The sequence below is a fragment of the Epinephelus moara genome, chromosome 1 (genome assembly GCF_006386435.1).
Source record: "Epinephelus moara isolate mb chromosome 1, YSFRI_EMoa_1.0, whole genome shotgun sequence".
Classification (NCBI taxonomy): domain Eukaryota; kingdom Metazoa; phylum Chordata; class Actinopteri; order Perciformes; family Serranidae; genus Epinephelus; species Epinephelus moara.
In genome coordinates this window covers 28002861-28010403 of record NC_065506.1, presented here as the reverse complement: position 1 = coordinate 28010403, position 7543 = coordinate 28002861, and positions in this window count along the sequence as shown.

Sequence of the window (7543 nt, the reverse complement as noted above, 5' to 3'; positions counted from 1 at the left end):
CAGTTAGCTCAATCATGTTGTAACTAAGACATCCGCTGGAAAAAATATTTTTTCACGTTGATGAGATGGCGTTTTGGGTGGAGCGGTCGCCATGGACGCGGAGCTTGCTGTTTCTGTAGGTACACATTCCCTGGGGACATCCGCACATCTCGGCCCCGCCCCCTCCATTGTGATTGCTGGGGACATCCGCACATCTCGGCCCCGCCCCCTCCATTGTGATTGGCTAAAGCGCAGCATCATTCACACTCAAATGTATTCTGTTCTGCTTTTTAGCATCCTAGGCTAAGGAGCTGGCCTGCAGTTTGTTTTTCCTTCAGACCCAGTAATTGGCATATAAGTGATGTAAGTACATGTTGTATGTGTTTCCATTCACATCCCCTACAACTGCACTTGTTCTTATGCATAACTCTCTCTCCAATGCTGCTGTAGCGGACCGGCACACCGGGAACCAGCAGGTGGGTCCTCTAGCTCCATTGTTCTAATTTGCGCTCGTCATAGTGACTTGCTGCTAGTGCTAACCTCAATATTTGTTTATGTTTCATATCACAGGCCCACAAATATTCATCCGTATCTCATAGTTTTCAGACTTTGATCCCCTGTGTGACCCGCCCTGTGCTGCACTAGTGTCATCAAGTTGATGTTTTCGTGTATTAAGTTATTTTAAGGTATGTTTTCTAAATGCTGCGCATGTGTTGTCAAGTTAGTGAAAATGTTTTTTTATGTGCTTGTGTTGTGTCTGTTTGTGGCATGTTTGCCCTTGTTGGCCACAGTACCTGAGAGCTCAGCACACTGCAAATTAAAAAACATATAAAAAGACAAAACACATGCAAATTAAATTGTCCTAGGTGTGTGCATTACTTTTTAGTGTCTATTGGAAGCAGTTTCTTTTCTTGTGTGTGTTACTTGAAGAGCATTTCTGAACTTTTTGTATGTGCTGTATGTGCACATTGAGCTCTCAGGGCCACCGTAATTTCTTTATCTTATAAAATATGGTGTCTTGTAATTCGTGTTGGATGGACTAGATGTTGGGCATGACAGAAATAAAGTAACAAAATAACCAAAAAAATAATTTTAAGAAAGTAATCTGATAAATATAATATTCCTAACCCCACATTTTTTGGTCATTTTTGCCAGTACTGTCAGACCACTGACAACAGACAAAGCAGCTCCGAGCTGCTACAAGTTGCTCCAATATTTCAGGGCACACCAAAGGACAATCAAATGCCATCGTCTCACTGGATTTAGCAGCTTTATTGTACTCTCCTCCTGACAATCTCCTCCCAACATTTTCCAGAACAACCATTGTTGCCAAAAATTCATGACAATGTTTTCTTACAGAAGGCCCTCTGGTTTTTTTTATTAGGACTGTTATCAACTTTTCAGTTATATCATTAAATAAGCTGCCTGAGATAATGTGTGTCACCATGAATAACTAAAGGGACACCATTAACAATGCATAGACATCCACACAAGCTCATGCTGTAATAAACACAATGGGGCCTGTTTGAATGCACCCATTGTCTGTATTGCAAGGACAAGTCCTATCATAATTGTGCTATTGATTATACATAACTCACTTTGTCTGATTATGATTACAATTTAATATTGACTCTCCGTGCGCGATGAATCCGCTCTCCTGGTGTCAGTCTTGTTGACTTGTATGATCTATGATTCATCAATACCATCGATTCTCCCAAAGTTCATCCATCCATATGTGACTGGCACATCAGTATTTTACATAAAAAAGATTGAGGGGAGGCAATCTGCATGTCAGCAAAATGTCACCATAATTGAGCCTGGCTGATGTTATTGTCCCTTAACGAAGTTCTGACTGTTTTATAAACAGGGCTGGGACAAGAGGCATCAGTCACAAGGGAGACTGTTAACATTACCAAGGACAAGAGCATCTCGTATTCAAACAGGAGCGGCAGATGTGCCACGCTCTCCCTCATATGGAATCTGAATGCACTCTGATCTATCTATCTATCTATCTATCTATCTATCTATTGATTCATGTGTCGACAGTCATGGTGAAGATGTGTACACAGTTTACGGAACAAAAGGACAACATGCCGTACTACAATATCACACAAGAATGACAGCACACTGAGGCTAATTGGAAAAGGTCTGTCACTGATTACAGACACGCTCTGTTTGTGTGTGTGTGTGTGTGTGTGTGTGTGTGTGTGTGTGTGTGTGTGTACATGTGCCCTGTGTGTGCCTTGCGTGGGTGCATGGCTATTCAGTCCACACACACCTGTGTATCTCTGGCAATTGCTCTGCTGGTGGACACCGCTGTGACAGTGGGCTGCCCTCGGAGGTCTCTGGATATCCAGCGTAAATCCAGCCCAGTGGAGCTGTGAAAAAAGCTAATAATATGTTATTGCAGTCTAGGTCCCCCTGTCGCCTCTCCATCAGAGCACCACTGTCACCTTACACATGGACCACGGTGTGATAATGGACAATAATGCGGAGTAGCTGAGAGTGAGAAGTCCAATCTGCCTCCTGAGTGGTGAAAGGGCTGGCGGAAAGCACACCCCATATGCTGTGTGAGAGCCCCTGACTCCGAGGCCGTGTGTCATCCTATCACCAACCTCTGGGCATCCCTTTCGATAGGTGAGCATACTTCTGATTGATTATTATCTTATTTTACAAATCGCAAAGGTTCAGTCCTGACAGGAGAGGGCCCGCGTGGGTTTCCTCACTGCAAGACTCACTAATTACATTGTTTTCCATCGAGAAGCGAAGCTAATTTGTGAGTACCACTCCGCAGCTTTGTTTATGTCATTACAGTTTTTTTAAGGCATCCAGATACTTAAAGCAGCTACACAGAAGACCATTGCCTAATTGTTTCATCATGATGTGTTTATTCATATTTAATGTAGAACCATTTTCTCCTGCAAAAACATGGTCATTAGCGGCAGAGCTTCACAAAGACACAAATACGCAGATTTGTTGGGAGTGCTTAAATCTCTCAAAGAGAATCTAATATCACGTTATCAGCGGTGACTTCAGGCGTGTTTGCAGTTAGCGGAGCAACACATGAGCCGACGAGCTATTGTTGTGCTCTCTTTGTTTTGGAACAAAGTTTTGTAAAATAACCTTCAGAACATAAGTAACAACTCCGTTTTCAAACCTAAACACATTAAATATGCTTCCTTTGATCAAGCAAATGTTTCTGGTTTTGCTTACAGTGAAATGCCTCCCTGTAGAGGAATGTTAAAACACAACAAAACAAAACTAGCAGCAAAACTGAGCATAGAAAAACAAAGTGGTGCAACTTTCAGCCGCACTGAGGCCTCTAGTGGCAGCTGAAGGCAACATCCTGCCAACTGAAAGTTACCATGTTGGACTTAGACCTCAGTCTGTTGTCAGAATAATGCCTGCTAATGCCTAATGTGAATAATTTCTGTGTATTGATGTTTTTTTTGTGCTTTTATATGCTGCTAATGCCGTACTCCACTAACTCCATGTGCACTGTACATCTAGTCCTGTGACTTCTTGTGTTATCCTTGATTCAGATGCAGATTCGGGGGGGGGGGTCAATGCTTTTACACTGTATATAGACATAAAGAAATTATGTATAAATATAAAAACTAGGGCTGTCAATTGATTAAAATATTTAATCATGATTAATCGCACATTTTTACCTGTTCTAAATGTACCTTAAGGGGATATCTTTCAAGTTTTAATACCTTTATAAACACGGGAGTGGACAAATATGCTTTAATGCAATGCAGTGTCCAACTTTACACTAAAGGTTAACTAAACATCCCGTGTTTTTAAGCAGCTTGATGTATCAAGGGTAACTCAATTCACATCGCCATTCTTTCATTTTCTGTAACCGCTTATGTTGTTAAGGGTCGCAGGGGTGCTGGAGCCTATCCCAGCTAGCACTGGGCAAGAGGCAGGGTACACCCTGGACAGGTCGCCAGAGGGCTGACACATAGAGACAGACAACCATTCACACCTACGGCCAATTTAGAGTCACCAATTAACCTACATGTCTTTGGATTGTGGGAGGAAGCTGGAGTACCCGGAGAAAACCCACGCTGACACACACAGAAGGGCTCCCCCACCCTGGGTTCGAACCACCCACCCTGGATCCAAACCAGGAACTCTCTTGCTGTGAGGCGACAATGCTAACCACTGCACCACCGTGCCGCCAAGGTTACTCAATTCACATTGCCAGTAAATGCAAATAACTTTGGTCTTGCCAATAGAATCATGTGGCAGGGCTTCAAAGCTGAACTTGCCATACGATAGACGCCTTTCTTCATCCATGTCTGCTCACGGAGGTTTGTTTCTGCTTGCCATCCATAATGTTACTGCTGCATTGCTTCCTGATTTCCCACACGGGTGGGCCAAGGGTCATAAATACAGAGGGTACGTGCATTAATCGCGCATCACAAAAATAAAAGGAATTTGCGTGAACTCATTTTTAACATGTTAACTTTGACAGCCCAAAAAAACCATAAGAAAAACAAGAAATAAGAAATATAATACATGCATCCTGCTATACTGTAAGTGTGTTAAATATAAACACTAGAACAATATTCTTTTAATTGTGCTGTTGAAACCAGTTGTCTATAAAAAAGTTTATTTTCAAATAAAACAAACTAAAAAATGGGGGGTTTAAGGACGATTCTGATTTGATGGTCAACTTCACATTCTGATATGCACTGTACATACAGTACATGTGGGCATGGCATCTCAGTGGGTGCAAAAGTACAGTTTCATGTACAGTCTTACACTTGTACATACTTCTGATTTCTAAATCTTTAATGGAAGCGTTAAGATAACAGAACAGTTTCCAGTTGTCACACACGCACCACGGTGCTTTCTAAACTCATCAGGTTAGAGTAATTGTAAGACGCTAAATTGCATCTGACTTTCTATTTGTAATTATTGTGATGTTGAGAGGGCACGGGGGGGCATTTTATTTTCTGTCTGATGATTGAATTCCTGCCTCTCTCCTGCGCTGAGTTGTATTTTGATGCGTGACCACGGGCTTTGTGGTTTTCCAAGCCTCATGGGACCAATTCCCATTATTTACTTGACTGTGACCCCGTATCGTGACCCCTCAAGTCTCTCATTCTCCAGAAGCCTACTTTTAAATTGCCCATCTAATGGCAACCTGCATTTTTACTGAACTGTAATGAATGCTCCAATTACACTGAAGGTGATGGAGGCGATTTTCCTATGATAGAGGGGGTGATTGGATCTCCCACACTCCATTTCACTATCTCTCTGCTCTTCAGGCATTCCCACAGACCTGTGGTCAGCACTAGCTGTTGGGGAGGAAACTAAGCCTCCACTTGTGGTAATGCACCCTCTCAGTGCACTGCCAAGCCGTGCACCAATGAGGTGACTGCAAAATTAAGTGCTTGAAATAAATGAATTCATTCTGGCAGAAATGTGTCAAATGACCTTTCCGCTGCTCATTACACATGGTGCACATTACACCAGAGAAATGCTCCTGTTGTCTGGGCTCCTTTGTTTCCCCCCCCCCCTCTGCCTTGTCAAAGGGGAATGGTAATTAATTGAAATCATTTCCATGTGTAAGGTTGTGTAGATCCCTCCTCAAGGTGTGTCAATGGGTCGATAGATATTTGAAGTGTATAGCAGAGTCAGGTGATAAGAACTCCAGTCATACTGTGCTAAATGACTGCCAAAGCTCCATAAAACCAATTCAAGGGCAGAGGAGTTTGAGGGCAGGAAGTAACAGAAAGAGAGGAGTGTTGGGGAGGGGAGGGGGGGCATTGTCCCCAGCGGACGATGTTCTGACAGCAGTGACGATGGTCACTATCCACAGGAATTGAAATGTTTTGGATCACTCAAGGCTGGGCACATTTTTCATTTTCCAGCCTTTTTTTCCCTCTGATTAAAAGGTTGTTTGTGAGAACTGAACAGTCTCTCCTTCGAGGTGGTATCCTCCTGCTTGACTGAATGCGGGGCATTTCACCCAGCTCTGTGCACAAGAGAGGAGAGCTTATCCTAATGCAGAGGCTGCCTGTCTGCCTGCCAAGGAGAGATGTGGCTTTAAGAGGCCCATACATGGTGTTGATTAGTTTTACTGAGCGGGTATGCAGAGACCAATAAATTAAATATGAATAAATTAAAAATGTACTCTAGCAGAAAATTGCTTTGAAAACAACCACCTCCCCATTAAAATATGTATAGTAATGCCTTTTATGTGAAGTAACTTGGGATTAGATATCACTGTAAATTAACACGCCACCCAACCGTAGTCAAGAACTTTTCACTTTTAACAAGGACTTATAAAAGAGGTATTTACTCCAGTGTGTTCGGTAATTAATTTGATATTCAAATGAGCTTACAGTATGTATTATAATTGCAAATATCCCAAATAAGAGTAGTTTTAAAAAGGGGTAGTGTCAACAAAGATTGATGAGGCTTCCTTTGAAATTACCATCTGTTTCAAATGTTTACTTGAGGCGGGGTCCCCCCCTCTTCTGTGGAAATAGAGGCATCATGGTTTCCTCCTGCCATTTGGCCATATGTATCTGTTAAATTTTTCTTTGGGGGGGAGGAGGTGGTGGGGGACACATGAACACACAGACACACGCGTCTCCACACACAACGTAAACATTGAAGGGGATCAGGAACATCAGCATGTGTGATGAGCTCCCACAGATAACGTCTCCGCAACATTTCCATGACATTGTAGCTGTGTTACCTCATTACCACAATGTCACAGCAGCAGTGTGAGGATGTTGTGTTTGGGGTGAGGATGGAGGGGAGTACCGTGGGAGGGTGGGGGTTCAGCTGCAGGTATCGGGCCTCTGCAGATGAGCTGATTAATTAAAGGGAGCTCTATTAAGGTTATTGAGATGCACCCCCCTCCCCTCGCCAAGCAGCCCCCTCCACGCTCCTCAGTGGTTAAAGGTGGATGGAGCAGAGGGGGGGCCGAGGGAGGGGAAGCATCCTTGCCTCTTTTGACATTAGCCCGCGCGCACCCACTTCACACGCCCCGCGACTCTCGCCACAAGTGCCTCTCTGCACCCCACCTTTGCAGGAGTGACACTCTCTTCAGGCTCCAAAATGGGGCTGCAGAGTTTTAATCCCTCCAGCCCGTCAACCCACCCACCCTTACTTCCATCTGTCAGGAGCACTGCTGGAGGAAAAGGGGGGGGGTTTGGGGAGGCGCATCCCTTGTTCCATCCCAACGAATTTTCTAATTTCCTTTGCCTCCATGCTTTGTCCCAAATTCACGCCCCTAACCTATCCACCATACAGACCCTCTGGTCCTGTGCCCCCTCCCCTCCCACCTCTGTTTTCTGTTGTTTCAGCCAAAGGAATAAAAATAAAACTGGAGGCTCCTTTTGGCTTTCAACAACGCAAACTCTCAATATTTTAGCTGCATCTGACCCTACTGCCATCATATATGAAAATACTGATGCTTCCATATTCACCTGATGTGTTACAGTCTCTTTAAATTTGTTCCACCCTGACTCATGAACAAGCACTCCTGTAATTTGCTGTAGGTCATATTCTGCTGAGATTTTTTTTTTTTTCTTTA